This window comes from Bos javanicus, chromosome X, assembly GCF_032452875.1.
Source record: "Bos javanicus breed banteng chromosome X, ARS-OSU_banteng_1.0, whole genome shotgun sequence".
Lineage (NCBI taxonomy): Eukaryota > Metazoa > Chordata > Mammalia > Artiodactyla > Bovidae > Bos > Bos javanicus.
Genome location: NC_083897.1, coordinates 74,029,494 through 74,049,980, shown reverse-complemented (window position 1 = coordinate 74,049,980; position 20,487 = coordinate 74,029,494). Strand labels below are relative to the sequence as shown.

General features: G+C 35.3%; 1 protein-coding gene across 2 annotated transcripts in view; it reads left to right on the top strand.

Moving 5' to 3' along the window:
• The window catches only part of TENT5D (terminal nucleotidyltransferase 5D), a 287,611-nt gene that overhangs the window by 207,712 nt on the left and 59,412 nt on the right, over positions 1-20,487 (top strand). For both annotated transcript variants that reach the window (XM_061409618.1, XM_061409617.1), the window contains exon 2: positions 15,138-15,208. The gene's annotated coding sequence lies outside the window, so the exon portion shown is untranslated. The remainder of the gene's footprint in view (positions 1-15,137; positions 15,209-20,487) is intronic.

Below are 20,487 nucleotides of genomic sequence, written 5' to 3'. Positions count from 1 at the left end.
ATTCGGGGCTCGTGATTTTGATTTGTTAGGTTAGACGGGGAGGACAAAAAAGTAAGCCTAGGAGTTTAAGAGATGAAGTTACTGTGAAATATATCTTAGTAATAGATTGTATTTTATAATAAATGGTGAAAAATAGGAAAGCTACTATGAAATCTATAGTGAGCGGGAGGTTGATAGAAATACTAAATAGTGATTAGCATTTATATGTGATTTATTAATATGCCCAAAGGTAATTTACTAGACGCTAAATCTCTAGATTTATGGGAAGGATCTTTGGCTTTGGCGTCGTGTTTCAATTCAGAACTCTTAGAAATTCCAGGAAAGCGCTAATATATATTACTTTAGGGGAAAAAATAGCCATATTAATTATATTTTTAGTGGGAAATTTTATGTGTGATGTTAACGTTTTTCTTATCTTTAATATTTAACTGTGTGGGGAAAATAATGAACAAATAATTTGATAAGCCTCTTTTTATCTTAAGGATCATTTCCTACTGAACCAAAATGGTTCAAAACGATACTGTTTATTCTTTTGTGTTGATGATTATTAGGCTTCAGACTGTTAACTAATTCTAAACCCATAATGCTGGAAAAACAGTCCTTTTTGTGTATAGTTCTGAGGAAGAATAATCTGTAAACCACTTCCATAGGTGAAACTGTACAAAGATTTTTATTTATATCTCTCCACATGTATGTATTTGGGATGCAAGATTTACTTCTCTGGAGACAAAACTTGGCAGATTTAATTATTATTTTATCACTTTACTTGCTAGATAAACAATTGTATTTCACAGTTTGAGGATTTTCTTGGTGAAAAAGTAAAAAAGAATGTTTCTAAAAATTCTTCGCTATGTTTTTAATACGTACTTATACAGTTCTTTCAGTAAATCCACATGTAGACCAGAACAATGCACCAAAGCTTAAGCATTTCTAAGTTTTATGTAAAGTACTTTAGTTATGGGGCTTCCTTTGAGGCTCAGCCAGTAAAGAAACCGCCTGCAATGTGGGAGACCTGGGTTCGATCCCTGGGTTGGGATGATCCCCTGGATAAGGGAAGGGCTACCCACTCCAGTATTTTGGCTTGGAGAATTCCATGGATTGTATAGTCTGCGGAGTTGCAGAGTTGGACACGACTGAGTGACTTTCACTTTCACTTTTCTTATGTTCTTCTAAAAAAGAGCAAATCTTTTTTTAAAAAAGTATTTTAAAAGTGTTTTTGCATATTGTGGATCTTCTTAAGAGAGGGATATAAGGATAGGATCAGGTTTTTGGTAAAAATAAGATCTGACGATATTTGTCCAGTTAGTAAGTTTGTTACTGTTGTCCATCTTAAGTTAAAAAAAAAAAAAAAAAAAAAACAGAGTTCTAAACTAATTTTGATTCCAAAAATTGCCCTTGTATTATCCTTGAATTTCTTTTTTTCTTAAAGTTAGATTTAGTATTTTTTTTTAAATCTTAGGCACAGTAATAGAACTATAAATACATGTGTTAGTCACTCAGTCATGTCTGACTCTGTGACTCCATGAATTGTAACTTGCCAAGCTCCTTTATCCATGGGATTCTCCAGGCAAGAATACTGGAGTGTGTAGCCATTCCCTTCTTCAGGGGATCTTCCTGACCAAGTGATTGGACCCAGGTCTCCTGCATTGATGGCAGATTCTTTACCATCTGAGCCACCAGCATATTCAGTAATAACTTCTGCTGTTGAGAACAAAGAACTGAAATCTGTTAATAATATACTTGTTTTATGGCAGAGCAAATATATTACAGAGAAAAGAAATACATGAAATTTTAATTTGTTTTAAACATCGAGTACCTGTAAAATAATATTTGTAAAACATGAGCACAGAACAACAAACTCCTGTGACTGAGTATCCATTATGAGAAAAGAAAATTACCATTTCCCATAAATTCTCTTGTGTAATCCTTTCCTAATCACATTCCTTTCCTTCCCTCTTTAGAGGCCACTGTTATCTCAACTTCATATATAGTATCCCTGTTTTTTTTTTTTTTTAAATAGTTTTACCATAGTATTTGCATTCCTAAACAGTATGTTCTTTAGTGTTATGTGTTTTTGAACTTTGTGTTGATGAAGTCATAACTACTTTTCCTTCTTCTTTGACTTGCTTTTGTAACTCATTATAATGTTCCTTATTTATTTTACTACATGTAACCATAGTTCATTCATTTTCACTGCAATAGAGTTTTCTGCTGTATAAATATATCAGGATTTATTCATGTACTGTCCTGAGGATGGTTATTTGGGTTGTTTCCAAATTAATATATTAATGTTATATTAACACATAATCCAATTAAACACTTAAGATCACTGGACTTATTGTATTCTCATAAACATGTTAGTATAAAATCTGGAAATGTTTAGTTAATCAATGTTACTGTTTTTAAAAGCTAGATGTAATCTTCAAAAATATAATTTTACACTCTAGGCACACCCTAGGCATAATTATTCATTCATTGTTCATTGTATTTAGTAATATTTCTTTTTGTTTTGGGTTATCTCAGATATTGGTTTTGTTTCTTCCACTCTACCAGATTTAGTAATACCTCCTACCCTGTCTAACCTAAATAGGCAACTGTGTTTTTCTTTTTTCATCCTTAGAACATGGCTAAAGTGATAAAGGTGATAAGTATAAGGCCTCCCAAACTGTTCTTTTGGGACTTTAAATAACAAGGTTTAACTGAAACAATGTAAGTCACATATTGATAAACTCAGATATGGTAAATTTCACCTATGAAACTTAGAGAGATGTGTTCTGAGATCTTGAATTTTTACTGGAATAATTGAGATATAAAGAACCAATATAGTCTCTTAACTCAGGAACTGTTGAATGTGTTAAGCTCTGGCATGAATAAAGCTAATATGGTAATTATAATTCCCCCAGGATATTGAGTTGTTTTCATAATTCTTCATTTTTAAGTTCTCTATTTTTCAATCCATTGTAATACAAAGAACAAGCTTTCCTTTTTAAAGTTAAAAGCATTTATCTGACAATTTCAGTTGAAATCTAAATTAATTTTTAAAATTTAATTGAGATTGTTTTGTGACAACACAACAGCATTTTAGTTGTATTTTAGCAAACAACTTAAAGATGATAAGAAAATTCAATGGTATAAAACAGTTAAACTTTCCTTGATGTAGAAAAAAAAGTATATGCCAGAAAAGATAATGATGTACTATTATATGTGAGTTAGTAGCTCAGTCGTGGAGAAGGCAATGGCACCCCACTCCAGTACTCTTGCCTGGAGAATCCCAGGGATGGGGGAGCCTGGTGGGCTGCCGTCTATGGGGTCACACAGAGTCGGACATGACTGAAGTGACTTAGCAGCAGCAGCAGCTCAGTCGTGTCTGACTCCTTGCAACCTCATTGTCTGTAGCCGGCCAGGCTCCTCTGTCCATGTGATTTGCCAGGCAAGAATACTGGAATGGGTAGTACCTCTCAAACTTTAGTGTTCTTGCTAAAAATACAGATGGTTGGGACTTGCCTCTGTAGATTCTGATAGAATAAGTTTGGAGCAGGCCTCAGAAGTCTGTATTTTGCCTCTGGTGTGTAATGGAAATGAACGTTCTAATATAGAGGAATAAAAATCTCATTATACTGCCTAAAATAACTCAATTTGGGTGGAACTTTATAGTTTAAAAAGTACTGCTTGTATATCATTTTGTTTGATACTTAGTAATCTGGGAAATAGATTTAAGGGACTAGATCTGATAGAGTGCCTGATGAACTATGGACAGAGCTTCATGACATTGTACAGGAGACAGGAATCAAGACCATCCCTATGGAAAATAAATGCAAAAAAGCAAAATGGCTGTCTGGGGAGGCCTTACAAATAGCTGTGAAAAGAAGAGAAGCGAAAAGCAAAGGAGAAAAGGAAAGATATAAGCATCTGAATGCAGAGTTCCAAAGAATAGCAATGAGAGGTAAGAAAGCCTTCCTTAGCGATCAATGCAAAGAAATAGAGGAAAACAATAGAATGGGAAAGCCTAGAGATCTCTTCAAGAAAATTAAAGATACCAAGGGAACATTTCATGCAAAGATAGGCTCGATAAAGGACAGAAATGGTATGGACCTAACAGAGGGAGAAGATATTAAGAGGTGGCAAGAATACACAGAAGAACTGTACAAAAAAGATCTTCACGACCCAGATAATCACCATGGTGTGATCACTCACCTAGAGCCAGACATCCTGGAATGTGAAGTCAAGTGGGCCTTAGAATGCATCACTATGAACAAAGCTAGTGGAGGTGATGGAATTCCAGTGGAGCTATTTCAAATCCCTAAAGATGATGCTGTGAAAGTGCTGCACTCAATTTGCCAGCAAATTTGGAAAACTCAGCAGTGGCCACAGGACTGGAAAAGGTCAGTTTTCATTCCAATCCCAAAGAAAGGCAATGCCAAAGAATGCTCAAACTACCGCACAATTGCACTCATCTCACACGCTAGTATAGTAATGCTCAAAATTCTCCAAGCCAGGCTTCAGCAGTACATGAACCGTGAACTTCCAGATGTTCAAGCTGGTTTTAGAAAAGGCAGAGGAACCAGAGATCAAATTGCCAACATCTGCTGGATCATGGAAAAAACAAGAGAGTTCCAGAAAACATCTGTTTCTGCTTTATTGACTATGCCAAAGCCTTTGACTGTGTGGATCACAATAAACTGTGGAAAATTCTTCAAGAGATGGGAATACCAGACCACCTGACCCGCCTCTTGAGAAACCTTTATGCAGGTCAGGAAGCAGCAGCTAGAACTGGACATGGAACAACAGCCTGGTTCCAAGCAGCAAAAGGAGTTTGTCAAGGCTGTATATTGTCACCCTGCTTATTTAACTTATATGCAGAGTACATCATGAGAAATGCTGAACTTGAAGAAACAAGCTGGAATCAAGATTTCCAGGAGAAATATCAATAACCTCAGATATGCAGATGACACCACCCTTATGGCAGAAAGTGAAGAGAAACTAAAAAGCCTCTTGATGAAAGTGAAAGAGGAGAATGAAAAAGTTGGTTTAAAGCTCAACATTCAGCAAACTAAGATCATGGCATCTGGTTCCATCAGTTCATGGGAAATAGATGGGGAAACAGTGGAAACCATGTCATACTCTATTTTTTGGGCTCCAAAATCACTGCAGGTGGTGATTGCAGCCATGAAATTAAAAGACGCTTACTCCTCGGAAGGAAATTTATGACCAACCTAGATAGCATATTGAAAAGCAGAGACATTACTTTGCCAACAAAGGTCCATCTAGTCAAGGCTATGGTTTTTCCAGTGGTCATGTATGGATGTGAGAATTGGAGTGTGAAGAAAGCTGAGTGCCAAAGAATTGATGCTTTTGAACTGTCGTGTTGGAGAAGACTCTTGAGAGTCCCTTAGACTGCAAAGGAGATCCAACCAGTGCATTCTAAAGATCAGTCCTGGGTGTTCATTGAAAGGACTGGTGCTAAAGCTGTAACTCCAATACTTTGGCTACCTCATGTGAAGAGTGGACTCATTGGAAAAGACTCTGATGTTGGGAGGGATTGGGGGCGGGAGGAGAAGGGGACGATAGAGGATGAGATGGCTGGATGGCATCACCGACTCGATGGACATGAGTTTGAGTGCACTCCGGGAGTTGGTGATGGACAGGGAGGCCCGGCGTGCTGCGATTCTTTGGGTCGCAAAGAGTCGGACACGACTGAGTGACTGAACTGAACTGAACTGAGTCTGAGGCAAACTGGCACGTATTATTATCCTCTTCTTACCAATTAAAAATAAAGACAAACAATCTCAGAAAGATTATATGATTTTCCCAAGCAAGTTTTAAGCAAATGGAGGCCCCTGATTCAATTCAAGATTCTGATTCCTCATTCACTACTTTCAAATGCACATAGCTGAATGGCAAGGAGGAATCATAAATAAGACCACTTCTGCTTCTTGTTTCTATAGTTCAGTTACCCATTTATCAGGTTAAAATGAAGAATTATTCCAGCTTGCACACAGTCTTTCTAATTTCTATAAGAAGAATGTTTGGTTTCCCGGAAATTGTAGTGTGGTATAAATGAGGGTCTTTCCTGTTTATAATGGAAAAATATTTTCACTAGGCAGACAGAGAACACCTTGCTGGTTTCATTGTTCTGCTGTTTTTTGTTTGATTTTCAAAAATTTGTACAAGTGAAAGGTGAAAGAGATTAGGGCTACAGATGAGGTAAAGCTCTTTTAGCTGGGGCAAATAGAAGATTAAGTGGGATTAGAAGTTTAAAGACAAAAAGAATGGGTTTAAGTGGCTGCCATAGGTGACTTAAAAATGTTTCCAATTTACACTGATAATTAGAAAGTGAGAGATGAGTAAAAGGAGACAAGATGAGAATCTGGATGCAAGGTTTAAGTGAACCAGAAAATAATGAAAAAATAGTCTTGAATAGTTAGGAAAAATACATCTACATATTTACCATTTCTATATGTGAAATTTCTAATATTTCACTATTACTTTAGTAAGAAGTGATAATATTTGGTGATTAAAATATATAGTTATCCAAAAGACCATTTCTCTAGAAACTTTTACTATGACAGAGCACTCAATACTTTAAAATTTATCTTTGCCAGGAAACCTTTTTAAAACTTGAATAATCAGGTGAGTTGATTGAGTCTTAAAGGATAACATTGTGAGAAAGAACAAAGCATTTGCTACTGTTAGAGATACTTTGCACTTCAGATGATATCGAAAGAGTTTTGAGAGTTGTAAGAGTCAGAAATTCTTTAATATAAGTGTAAGTGTTCATATAGAAACTTTTTAGTTTTCTTTTTTATTGAAGTTTAGGTGATAGTTTCAGAAGTACAACATAAGTGATTCAACATCTTTATATATTGTACTTCATTTAATGTTATAAAATATTGGCTATATTCCCTGTTCCATACATTACACCCTTGTAGGTTATTTTATACATAGTAGTTTTACTTCTTAATCTGCTACCCCATCCCTCTCCGCAGTGATAACCAATGCTTTGTTCTGCATATTTGTGAGACTTTCTATGTTTTGAAGATTCCATTCATTAATTGATGGACACTTAGTCTGCCTCCATATCATGGCTGTTGTAAATAATGCCCTTATGAACATTGGTGTACATATGTCTTTTTTGAATTGGTGTTCCTTTTTTTCAAATATTTACTCTGGGCTGGGATAGATGGATCATATGGTAGTTCTATTTTTAGTTTTTTGTGCAGCCTTCATATTATTTTCGATAGTGGCTGTAAGCAATTTATATTCCTATCAACATTATATCAGTGGTCCCTTTTCTCTATATCCTCTTGGACATTTGTTATTTGTTGTATTTTTGATGACAGTCATTCTGACAAATGTGAGGTCATATTTCATTGTTATTTTTATTTGCAGTTCTCTGATGATTAGAGGTGTGGAATATCTTTTTTTGTGGCTATTGGACATTTATATGAGTTTTTTTAAATGTCTATTTAGGTGTTCTCTCTTTAATTTTTGATATTAAGTTGTGCTGTTTATATATTTTGGATATAAATCCTTTATTAGACATTATCATTTACAAGTATTTTCTCCCATTCAGTAAGTTGTATTTTCATTTTGTTGATGGTTTCCTTTGTTGTGTAAAAGCTTTTAAGTTTGATTAGGTCTTATTTGTTTCTTTTTGTTTCTGTGTCCCTTGCTTTAGGAGACAGATTGCTAAGATTTTTGTCAAAGAGTGTACTGCCTGGTTTCTTCTAGGAGTTTTATGGTTTCCAGCCTTACATTTAGACTGTAAATCTATTTTGAGTTTATTTTTATATGATATGAGAAAATTTTCTAATTCTATTATTTTACATACAGTTATCTAGTTCTCCCAGCACCACTTATTGAAGAGATTGTCTTTTCTCCAGTATGTTCTCCAATATGATCTTGCCTCCTCGGTTGTTGATAATTGACTAAAATGGATGAGTTTACTTCTAGGCATTCAATTTTGTTTTATTGATCTATATGTTTGCTTTTGTGCTAGTTCCATGCTGTTTTGACTACTGTAGTTTTGTTATATAGAGTGAATGCAAGAGCATTATCCTTCTAGCTTTATTCTTTTTTTTTCCTCAAGATTGCTTTGGCAGTTCAGGTTCTTTGTGGTTCTTTATGAATTTTAGGATTACCTGTTCTAGTTCTGTGAAAAATACCATAGGTGTTTTGATAGGAATTGCTTAAATCTGTAGATTGCTTTGAGTAATATGGACATTTTATTTTATTTATTTTTTTTAATTTTATTTTATTTTTAAACTTTACAATATTGTATTAGTTTTGCCAAATATCGAAATGAATCCGCCACAGGTATACCCGCGTTCCCCATCCTGAACCCTCCTCCCTCCTCCCTCCTCTACCCTCCCTCTGGTCATTTTAATAATAACAATTCTTCCAATCATGAACACAGGATATCTTTCCATTTCTTTGTATCATCTTCAATTTCTTTCAGTGTTTTATAGTTTTTAGAGTGCAGGTCTCTCATCTTCTTGGTTAAGTTTATTCCTAGGTATATATATATATATATATATTTTTTTTTTTTCCTAATGCAATTTTAGATGGGGTTCTTTTCTTGCTTTCTCTTTCTGATAGTTCATTATTATTGTACATAAAAGCAATGGATTTCTGTGTAAAAATCATGTATCCTGCAACTTTACTGAATGCATTTATTAGTTCTAGTATATTTTTAGAGACTTCAGTTTTTCTATGTATAATATTATGTCATCTGCAAAAAGTGACAGTTTTACTTATTTCCTTCCATTTTGGATGTCCTTTATTTATTTTTCTTTTCTGATTGCTATAACTAGGACTTCCAGTACTATGTTAAATATATATGTTGAGAGTGGACATCCTTGTCTTATTCCTGATTTTAGAGGAAAACCTAAGAAGCTCATTTTAAATAAACCTTTTCCTTATCTCTCTTATTTTAGCATGTAGGAGCTATTTGAACAAACCCTTAAAAGAAGAAAAAGCAAAAAATAAGAGACTTTTATCATAAAAACAGATGAATGCAAGGCAAAAAGCAAACAAACAAAATACCTGCTCTTTTAACAACAACAACAACTCTCCTCTACTCATGTACCCTATTTTACTGGCCACAGAACCTATACACTTAGCTCCAGATACTGCTAATTTAGTATTACTTTCCTACTACTCTTCATCCCACATCAATTTTGGAATCTCAAGTCAAAATTCTAGCAAAATCTTTCACTGGTTTTAGAACTTTCAGTCAGTTCAGTTGCTCAGTCGTCTCCAACTCTTTGTGACCCCTTGGACTGCAGCACGCCAGGTCCCCCCTGTCTATCACCAACTCCTGGAGCTTGCTCAAGCTTGTGTCCATCAAGTCGATGATGCCATCCAACCATCTCAACCTCTGTTATCCCCTTCTCCTACTACTCAGTTTTTCCCAGCATCAGGGTCTTTTCCAATGAGTCAGTTTTTCACATCAGGTGGCCGAAGTATTGGAGTTTCAGCTTCAGTATCAGTCCTTCCAATGAATATTCAAGACTGATTTCCTTTAAGATGGACTGGTTGGCTCTCCTTGCAGTCCAAGGGACTCTCAAGAATCTTCTCCAACACCGCAATTCAAAAGCATCAATTTGTCAGCTTTCTTTATGGTTCAACTCTCACATCCATACGTGACTACTGGAAAAACCATAGCTTTGACTAGACACACCTTTGTTGGCAAAGTAATATCTCTGCTTTTTAATATGCTGTCTAGGTTTGTCATAGCTTTTCTTCCAAAGGTCAAACATTTTTAAATTTCATGGCTACAGTCATGATCTTCAGTGATTTTGGAGCCCCCCAAAAATAAAGTCTGTCACTGTTTCCATTGTTTCCCCATCTATTTGCCATGAAGTGTTGGGACTGGATGCCATGATCTTAGTTTTTTGAACGTTGAGTTTGAATGTAAAGTTTAGAACTGTAGTGAATGGTTAAAGCTGAGTTAGCATGCTTTGTAACATCCTCTATATTTTAATACATATATTATTTGATTTTTTAATATTGTTTTCTTCAAATTCAGCTATAATTGTGGTACACATTTCTTACCTCTAAATCAAAGTTTCTCAACCAGCATTGTAGACATTTTGGGCTGCGCAGTTATTTGAATTGGGCACTGTTCTATATGTTATAGGATGTTTAGTGGTATCCTTGACCTCTGTACTGTAGATACCTGTAAATCCCCTGCAACTTGTGATAACCAAAAATATCTCCAGAGATTGCTAAATATCCTATAGAGGCTAAGATCACCTCCAGTTATAAACTACCTCTGTAGCTCTAGAATTATCTAACACTACTTTTATATTAAACTGATAAACATACAACAGTAGCAACAAAAATAAGCTTACTCTTTTTCAGGAACAACCATAGTAAGATAAAAACAACAATATCTCTTAAGTTTTGAACCATTTTATTCTTAATATAATTAGTAAAATTAATGCCCAGTCAAGGATTTTTTTAAATTTTATTTTATTTTTAAACTTTACCAATTGTATTAGTTTTGCCAAATATCAAAATGAAGGATTTTTAAATTACTGCAACATTTTCACTTTGTAGGCAGTGGAAAGAGCAAGGCATTTGGAATCATTCAGAGCTAGGTTCAACTTTCTGATTCTTATACTGAATGGCTGCTCTTCTTGGACAAGTTATTTAACATCTTTACATGTCAATTTCCTCATTTGCAAAAACAGATAATAGCATTGATTTCCTAAGTTTATTGTGAGATTATCTTGAAAGTTATAAGAGTTAAAATAGAGGCACTCAGACAGTCAGACATAGTAGTTAAGTAATGTCTTCTCTAGCCGAAAAAAGATACCCCCCAAAAAAACCCCAAAGACAAAAATGAAAACAACACAAACAAAAAATACCTCAACAAAGAGGTAAATATCATCTAGAAAAGTACTTGAAACAAAAGAGAAAACTACAGTGTTGAGGTAAAAACATGTCCTTGGTACTTGGAAAAATTGGGGCATTTATGATAACCACTCCTTGAGAAAGAATTAATGTCAAAAGAGAGGCTAGAGGAGACAGTTACAAATACCAGAGGGACTTTTATAAGAATATACTGTTTAATATTCTTCTGCATAGAAAGAATGGGTAAATGTTGATTTAATCAGTTTATAAAATCAAGGAGCATATAGATAGAGTAGGGCTTCCAAGGTGGTGCTGTGCTGTGCTTAGTCGCTCAGTTCTGTGACTCTTTGTGACCCCATGGTCTATAGCCCACCAGGCTCCTCTCCATGGGGATTCTCCAGGGTCAAGAATACTGAAGTAGGTTGCCATGCCCTCCTCCAGGGGAATCTTCTCAACACAGGGGTTGAACTGAGGTCTTCCACATTGCAGGTGGATTCTTTACCATCTGAGCCACCAGGGAAGCCCAAGAATACTGGAATGGGTAGCCTATCTCTTCTCCAGGGAATCTTCCTAATCCAGGAATTGAACCAGAGTCTCCTGCATTGCAAGTGGATTCTTTACAAGCTAAGCTACCTGTTTGTAAAATCACAGAGTGTATAGGTAGAGTAGGGCTTCCCAGGTGGCACTAGTGGTAAAGAATCCACCTGCCAATGCAGGAGATACAAAAGATACGGGTTTTATCCCTGGGTTGGGAAGATCCCCTAGAGTAGAAAATGGCATCCTAATCCAGTATTCTTGCCTGACAAATTCCATAGACAGAGGAGCCTAGCAGGCTACATTCCATGGGACTATAGACATCTGGACATGTTTGAGCACGTGCATGTGCACATACACACACACACGTAGAGTAAATGTAAATTTGCTTCTAGAATCATTTTTTAATTAATTTTTAATTGGAGAATAATTTACAGTATTGTGATAGTTTTGGCTATACATCAACATGAACCAGCCACAGATATTCGTGTCCCCCCATCCTAAAACCCTCCCTCCTCCCTCCCATACTATTCTTCTGGGTTGTCCCAGAGCATTGGATTTTGGATGCCCTGATTCATGCATCAAACTTGCACTGGTCATCTGTTTTACATATGGTAATATACATGCTTCAATGCTATTTTCTCAAATCATCCCACCCTCACCTTCTCCTGGTTAGTCCAAATGCCTGTTCTTAACATTTATGTCTCCTTTGTTACCCTGCATGTATGATCATTGGTACTGTCTTTCTAAATTACATATATATATGCAGTAATATATAGTATTTGTCTTTCTTTTTCTGACTTACTTCACTCTGTATAATAGGTTCCAGGTTCATCCACCTCATTAAAACTGATTCAAATGGGTTCCTTTTTATAGCTAAGTAATATTCCATTGTGCATATGTACCACAACTTCTTATCCCATTCATCTGCTGATGGAAATCTAGGTTGCTTCCATGTCCTAGCTGTTGTAAATAGTTCTGCAATGAACATTAGGGTACATGTGTCTGTTTCAATTCTGGTTTCTGCAGGGTGTATACCCAGCAGTAGGATTTCTGGGTCATATAGCAGTGTCAGAAGATACCTCATTGTGATTTTGATTTCCATTTATCTAATAATGAGTGATATTGAGTATCTTTTCATATGTTTATTAGACATCTGTATGTCTTCTTTGGAGAAATATCTGTTTAGGTCTTTTGATCATTTTGTGATTGGGCTGTTCATTTTTCTGATATTGAGCTTCATGAGCTGCTTGTTTATTTTGGAGATTAATTCTTTGTGATTTGTTTGCTATTATTTTTTCCCATTCTAAGGGCTTTATTTTCACATTGCTTATAGTTTCCTTCATTGCACAAAACTTTTAAGTTTAATTAGGTCCCATTTGTTTATTTTTGTCTTTATTTCCTTTACTCTGGGAGGTGGGTCATAGAGGATCTTGCTGTGACTTATGTCATAGAGTGTTCTGCCTATGTTTTCCTCTAAGAGTTTTATAGTTTCTCATCTTACATTTAGGTCTTTAATCCATTTTGAGTTTATTTTAGTGTGTGGTGTTAGAAAGTTATTCTAGTTTCATTCTCTTACATGTAGTTGACCAGTTTTCCCAGCACTTGTGGAGACTGTCATTTCTCCATTGTATATTTTTGCTTCTTTTGTTGAAATAAATCGTTTATAGTTGCATGGATTTATCTCTGGGCTTTCTACTTTGTTTCATTGATCTATGTTTCTGCATTTGTGCCACTACCATACTGTCTTGATGACTTTATCTTTGTGATATAGTCTGAAGTCAAAAAGATTAATTACTCCAGTTCCATTCTTCTTTATCAAGATTGCTTTGACTACTCAGGTCTTTTGTGTTTCCACAGAAATTGTGAAATTATTTCTTCTAGTTCTGTGAAAAATACCATAAGTAGTTTGATAGGGATTGCATTGCATATAGACTACTTTGGGTAGTATTCTCATTTTCCCTATATTGATTATTCCAATACAAGAACATGGTGTATTTTTCCATCTATTTGTGTCATCTCTGATTTCTTTCATCAGTGTTTTATAGTTTTCTGTATACAGATCTTTTTTCTTTAGGTAAATTTGTTCCTAAATATTTTATTCTTTTTGTGGCAATGGTAAATGGGATTGTTTGCTTAATTTCTCTTTCTTATTTTTCTTTGTCAGTGTATATAAATGCAAGGGATTTATGTGTATTGATTTTATGTCTTGCAGTTTTACTATATTCATTGATTAGCTCTAGTAATTTTCCAGTGGCATCTTTAGGGTTTTCTATGTAGAGAATATAGAAGAAGTTGAGGTCTCCCTTGACCACACTAATCTTATTCTTTATACTCCCTCCTGAAAACAACTACTTTCATGAGGTACTGTGTCTACTTTTACATGCATAAATATACAGTCATGGGTAGTATACAATATTTTGTATGCATTCTTAATTTATATAAATATTGCACCTAGTATATGTCCAAGTTCTATTCTTTTTCCTCAGCTTTGTTTTTGAGACCTATTTGTGCTGATGTATGTACATTTGAATATATAATAACCCACTATATCAATATGCCACATTTTATTTATCTATTCCAATCGATGCACATTTATAAACTGCTTTCATTTTTTTTCAGTTATAGGCAGTGCTACTGTGACTCATTGTGTCTCACTGTACACGTTTGCAAGAGTTCTCTAAGGTCTATATTGGAATTGGAACTACTGGGACATTAGGGTAGAAATAGCTATTTTGAAATGAATAAGAGAAGTACCATTTTATATGTTAAAAGGTTTTGTATACTGAAAAAATGAAGATTCAGAAAGGAATTAACTTTGAATGCATTTTATGGAAGAGCTAGCTTTTCTTTGGAAATTGGTGCCTTAGAAATCACACATGTCTGCTTATTTCAAGAACAGTACAGTGAAATAAGATTGCCTACTGTGTGCTCAGTATTATAAAACTGATGTTATCAGTAACAGATTACTGAGCTGGATGGACTCTGAATCTGATCCAGAATGGCCTTTATTATGCTTTATTCAATTAGAAGGAAAAATTATCTACCGAACAAGATCAATGTATCAGGCAAAAGTCTACAAAGACTAAATATATCAGGTTAATTGCATATTTGATTTGCATAGCTCTGGTGTAGAATGTTTGTCAGGCACTTCCATCCTCTCTGAACTTCACAATTTTAAATACTATTGTTAGTTGTAGCTGAGCTATACTAACAATTAATATTTCCATGTATATGTTAATAACTCCTTCCTAAAATGGGGTATTGGGTAAGGCATGTGAAGATATATAGGAAAATATATATCACTTGATTCACAATAAAACTAGAATAAAAGAGGCAGCCAGTTTAAAAAAATTCTCATAAGAATATAAAGAAAAATAAGAATTTATGAAAAAAAGTCAAAGTATAAAAAGCCAATCCTATGGACACTCAAGACAGTAACTTGTTCAAATGGTATTAAACAGACTTTTCATAGAACTTTTCATTGAGATAACCACTCTGACTACAATATGTCTCAAATTTTGTATTTGGTTAAAAAAGAAGAAAACCCAAACAAACAAAAAAAAACTCTTATTATTCCAGACTTTGTGTATCTCAGTTGCCTGAAAACAAAACAGTGACTTTCAATGGCAACCAAATTCATCTGACCAACTTCCAAGTCAGGTCCTATGCCAAAGCTTAATCAGAACTGGCAATTGTCTGGATTACACAAAAATTAATTACTGTCTGTTTCTGTTTTTCAGATTTAATTCTTTGTGAAAAAGAGATCATCTGATATTTGACATCTATCTAACTGAAGTTTCACTAACGGAAGGTAAGATAGAAAGTTTAGAGAGATGCAAGTTTACAAATTAGAGGGAAAAAGAGCAGTTGTATAACTTGATAAATACTGTATATCAGTTTGGTATGAATTAAGCATTTCATTCTTTATTTTGTCCTTCAGATCACACATCATTTAAGATGCTTTTATGAACAGGGTAGAGGATCATCTTGAAAATTCCCTTTGATAATAATAATAAATAAAGTATGATTTTCATAAATAGTTGTTCAACTTTGGATAGAAGAAAGATTATAGATATACACTTGACAAGCATATGCTCCATTATATTATTCTTTTGCATTGCTTTTTTGTTTAAACTTATATTTCTCTATTAGTATCCCTTTCTCCTTTGTTATTAACTTTATCTATTTTTTTAAATTTTCATATTCATCCACAGTACAACTCTTTTGGATAATTCAAAAATTATGCTTGACCAAGGAATCTCAAGCTCAACCTAGCTTTTTATACTTTAAACCTGAAGGAATTTACTGGAACTCGTAGGATGCAGTGCACTTAAAATGAAGTTTTAGTTCATAGTCTTATGCCAAGTGCATGAGTGTATAAGTGTCCTAGAAGCCTATCAATTTCTGAAAAGATGCCATTAAAATTTAATATCAAACATTCAAAGTGATGTGGGTTTTCCATTTGGTGCTAGTGATAAAGAACGTGCCTGCCATTGCAGAAGACAAAAGAAACACAGTTCAGTCCCTAGGTCGAGAAGACCCCCTGGAGGAGGACATGGCAACCTACACAAGTATTCTTGCCTGGAGAATCTCCATGGACAGAGGAGCCTGGCAGGCTACAGTCCATAGGGTCGCAAAGAGTAGGACACGACTGAAGTGACTTAACACACATGCATTCAGAGTGATATAATCTCTCTGGTAATCACACTGGTAAACAAAGTTGGGTTACTACCTAATTTATTATTATTATTGTTTGTGTGTGTGCTTTTTTTTTTTTTTGTCACCAAGTTATGTGCGACTCTTTTGCAAACCCATGGATTGTAGCCTTCCAGGCTCTTCTGTCCATGGAATTTTCCAGACAAGAATACTGGAGTGGGTTGCCATTTCCTTCTCCAGGGAATCTTCCCAACCCAGGGATCAAACATGCATCTCTTGCATTAGGCAGATTCTTTACCACTGAACCACTCGGGAATACCTATGTGTGTATTAACTCTTCAATTAATTTATAATCTTCCTTAGAACCAGGTCATTTTATTCCTTATGTGACTTTGACCACTGGAACCAACTGATTTACTTGCACATAGTTGAAATTTATTTAGTACACTTTTAATGTTGATGAGGTTTTATTATTACTTTTAAAAATAGAATTGTTTATTCAGAGAGCTATCTTCATATCCTGTTACATTTCTTTTATTGAAAGAAATATGCAAATGTTTGAGAAGTAAGTTATTTATAACCGATAATTGCTGAAAAGAAAAGAGAAACTCTTAGGCAATTTTCAATAGCCAAAAATGTCTGTTAAAATCATCTTTCTGCTTAAGTGAACAGTATATCTAAAGTTGAGAACTGCTTGTTTAATACAAATAGCAGATGCTTTATATCTTAACATATTAGTTACTTTTGATACCAGTCAGTAACTGAGCATGAATCAACTTCCCACAGAATTAGCAGTGGAGCAGTGGAAAATACTCTCTTAATGAACCTTGGATGTCTTTGGGCTGATAGTGATAAAACAACATAATTTTGGTACTAGCAAAGCTGATCATGATTTTATGAATGATATAATTATAACTTAACTGACTGACGATCCTGCAACTTTATAGTTATTGAGTTCAGTCACTCAGTTGTGTCCAATTCTTTGCAACCCCATGGGCTGCAGCACGCCAGGCCTCCCTGTCCATCACCAACTCCCGGAGTTCACCCAAACTCATGTCCATTGAGTCAGTGATGCCATCCAACCATCTCATCCTCTGTCACCCCCTTCTCCTCCCTCCTTCAATCTTTCCCAGCATTAGGGTTTTTTCTTTTTCAAATGAATCAGCTCTTCACATCAGATGGCCAAAGTATTGGAGTTTTAGCTTCAACATCAGTCCTTCCAATGAATATTCAGGACTGATTTCCTTTAGGATGGACTGGTTGGATCTCCTTGCAGTCCAAGGGGCTCTCAAGAGTCTTATCCAACACCACAGTTCAAAAGCGTCAATTCTTCAGCACTCAGCTTTCTTTATAGTCCAACTCTCACATCCATACATGACTACTGCAAAAACCATATTCCATAAACCATATTCCAAATAAACCATATTCCAAAACCATTATAGTTATTAAATATCATATATTAAAGTGTCCTTCTGGTTACAGTTCCTTTCAAGAGAAATGTGTCCTCCGCAACCACAAAAAACAATATTCATTATGAGTAGCTAAAAAAGAAGACCCTGTCAAAATACCATGTAGTTACATGTTACAGCAAGGAAGCCAGCAAGTCCTATTTTATTATTATCTTAAACTATATATGAAGCAATGTACTGATATTTAATAGAAAGAAATGTGGTAAGAACTTTTAAGTACTGTCCCTCTCTAAAATGGAATAGATGAAGAGCTGTCTTCCAGCTTGTAATCATAAGAAAAATTGAGATCACACACTTCACAGAGAACACACTGATTTTATCACAACCAATAGTTTTCTCCATGAAGCAGACTATGGTTTTAATTACTCTAGGAATTTTTTCTTTGTAGATAGGCTTACCCTATAAAGTCTTTATACTAATGACATAATAGGGAATATCTTTGCTGAATTTAATTAATCAATTAGTACACTTTGATGGATACCTTCTATTTCCCCACACTCTGGGTGAAAAAGAAATGTAAGACATGAATTATGCCCTCAGGGAAGTTACAACGCAGTTGTAGGAATCAAGCCAGCATATGTTACATAATTAGATAGTATCAAATGTCAACTTCACAGCTCTGGCATAGAAGAGATTAATGTTGATCAGAATGATCAAGGCTTTATGCAAGACCTTATGCTTAAAGGATTAGGATACGCCAAGGGAAAAAGGAAAGTAATTCCAGAGTGGTAGAATGACAGTAATGAAAACAGAGAGGTAAGAATCAATACCTTTTCCACTCCAAGGGTATGCCTGTGTTGGTTTGGTCAGTAACTCCACCTTATATCCTAACTGGGAGACTATGAAACTCTAAGTTTTGTATAATATCTTAATAACATTTTCCCAGTTAATTCTGTTCTAAGTAGTAGAGATTAAAGATGGAAATCTTTAAAATATAGCTCAGAGCTGTATATTAAAATAGTTTTACACGTTTCAGAACCAGATGGGTGAGACTGAGAAATCCGTTGTCCCTTTCTTATCAGTTGATATTTATGGCATCATTACACTTGTATGCTTAGTCACTCAGTTATGTCTGACTATTTTCTACCCATTGGATTGTAACTCACCAAGCTCTTCTGCCCATGGGATTGCCCAGACAAGTATACTGGAATGGGTTGCTGTTTCTTTCTCTAGGGAATCTTCCCGACCCATGAATCAAACCCATGTCTCCTGCATTGGCAGGCAGAGTCTTTACTACTGAGCCACCAGAGAAGTCCATTTTACAGATAAGCAAACACAAACTGTTAGAGATTTTACTGTATTACCTATAGTTACATCAACATTTTTTTCACTTTTCAGTTAATATAACAGAAAACAATGATACCACAATAAGGTCCCATTATTACTAAAGAACTCAATGGCATAAAAATAATGAGATAGTTGACTAGATGTGAATAAAACTGAGGTTGTTAGTATTTAGAGATGGATTCTTTTTATCTATTCTCTTGAATAAATTTCAAATTAATACTATCTTATTAGATGGGATATCAACTACCACACAGTTTTAATAGAAGACTAAAGATGAACCCAATTTAGGCATTTGAAGCAAAAGAAATAACATTTGATTCAGGTATATTTGGAAAATATTTTGACAGTTTGAATCATTCATTTTAAAAATTGGTAGCCTTGGTTCCTGTTCAGACTGATAAACTATACAGATTTAAAGCAGAATTTTGGTGTAAACAAAATTAATTTTAGATTTGCTAAACTTCAACTAAAAAACTGGTTTTAGTAAATCATGATCTTTCCCCCTAAGTACAGAATAAAGTTCAACACAATTTCTTGGCCTTTGGAGGTTTAGGAGAATTGCAGATTGATGGTTGTACATGATAATTGGAGAAGAGTGGTGTGTGACATTTGATAGTTTGTGATCAGAGAGGTTACAGAGCAGTAGCTCAACTTCTCTGAATGTTTGAGATAAAGGTATGTATATTAGAAGAACCATTGATAATACTACATATTGGAACATAATTGAACATTTTAATAGCTCCAAGTCAAGCAAAGTAGTTTTGTAGAGTATCCTTGTTATTGCTTACCTGTATATGTAGAATGTGCTGTGCTTAGTCACTCAGTCATGTCCCAACTCTTTGTGACCCCATGGACTGTAGCCCGCCAGGCTCCTCTGTCCATGGGGATTCTCCAGGCAGGAATACTGGAGTGGGTTGCCATGCCCTCCTCCAGGGGACCTTCCCAATCCAGAGATCAGACCCAGGTCTCCCACATTACAGGTGGATTCTTTATCATCTGAGCCACTAGGGAAGCCCAAGAATACTGGAGTGGGTAGCCTATCTCTTCTCCAGGGGAACTTTCCAACCTAGGAATCAAACCAGGATCTCCTGCATTGCAAGCAGATTCTTTACCAACTGAGCTACTTGGGAAGCCCATATGTAGAATAGAACTATATAAAGTTTAAGATGCTAAGGCTTTTAATGATCTAGTTCAACCCTTTCATTTTACAGAGGAGGAGACTGAGGTACAAAGTGGTGAGGTGATTACCAAGTCTCACACTCAATATTAGGGTCAATATTAAAATATAGATATCCTCCCTTCCAATCTAGTCCTTTTTGTTTGTTCTATAACATATTGCCTATATGATACAGTATGATTGAAAGGTTGTTGTTAAAGATGCTAACCTCAGTAAATCCTATCATTGTTCCTCTCATACACCAGAAAATTTCAGTATCAGTAATTCTGTTTTAATATTCCCTAGAGAAATTAATGCTTCCCTGGTGGGTCAGATGGAAAAAAAATCTGCCTATGATGCAGGAGATCCAAATTAGATCCCTGGGTTGGGAAGCTCCCCTGGAGAGGGAGATGTCTACTCACTCCCGTATTCTTGGATGGATAATTTCATAGGCAGAGGAGCTGGGCAGGCTACAGTCCATCAAGTCTCAAAGAGTAGGACACGACTGAGTGACTAACATGC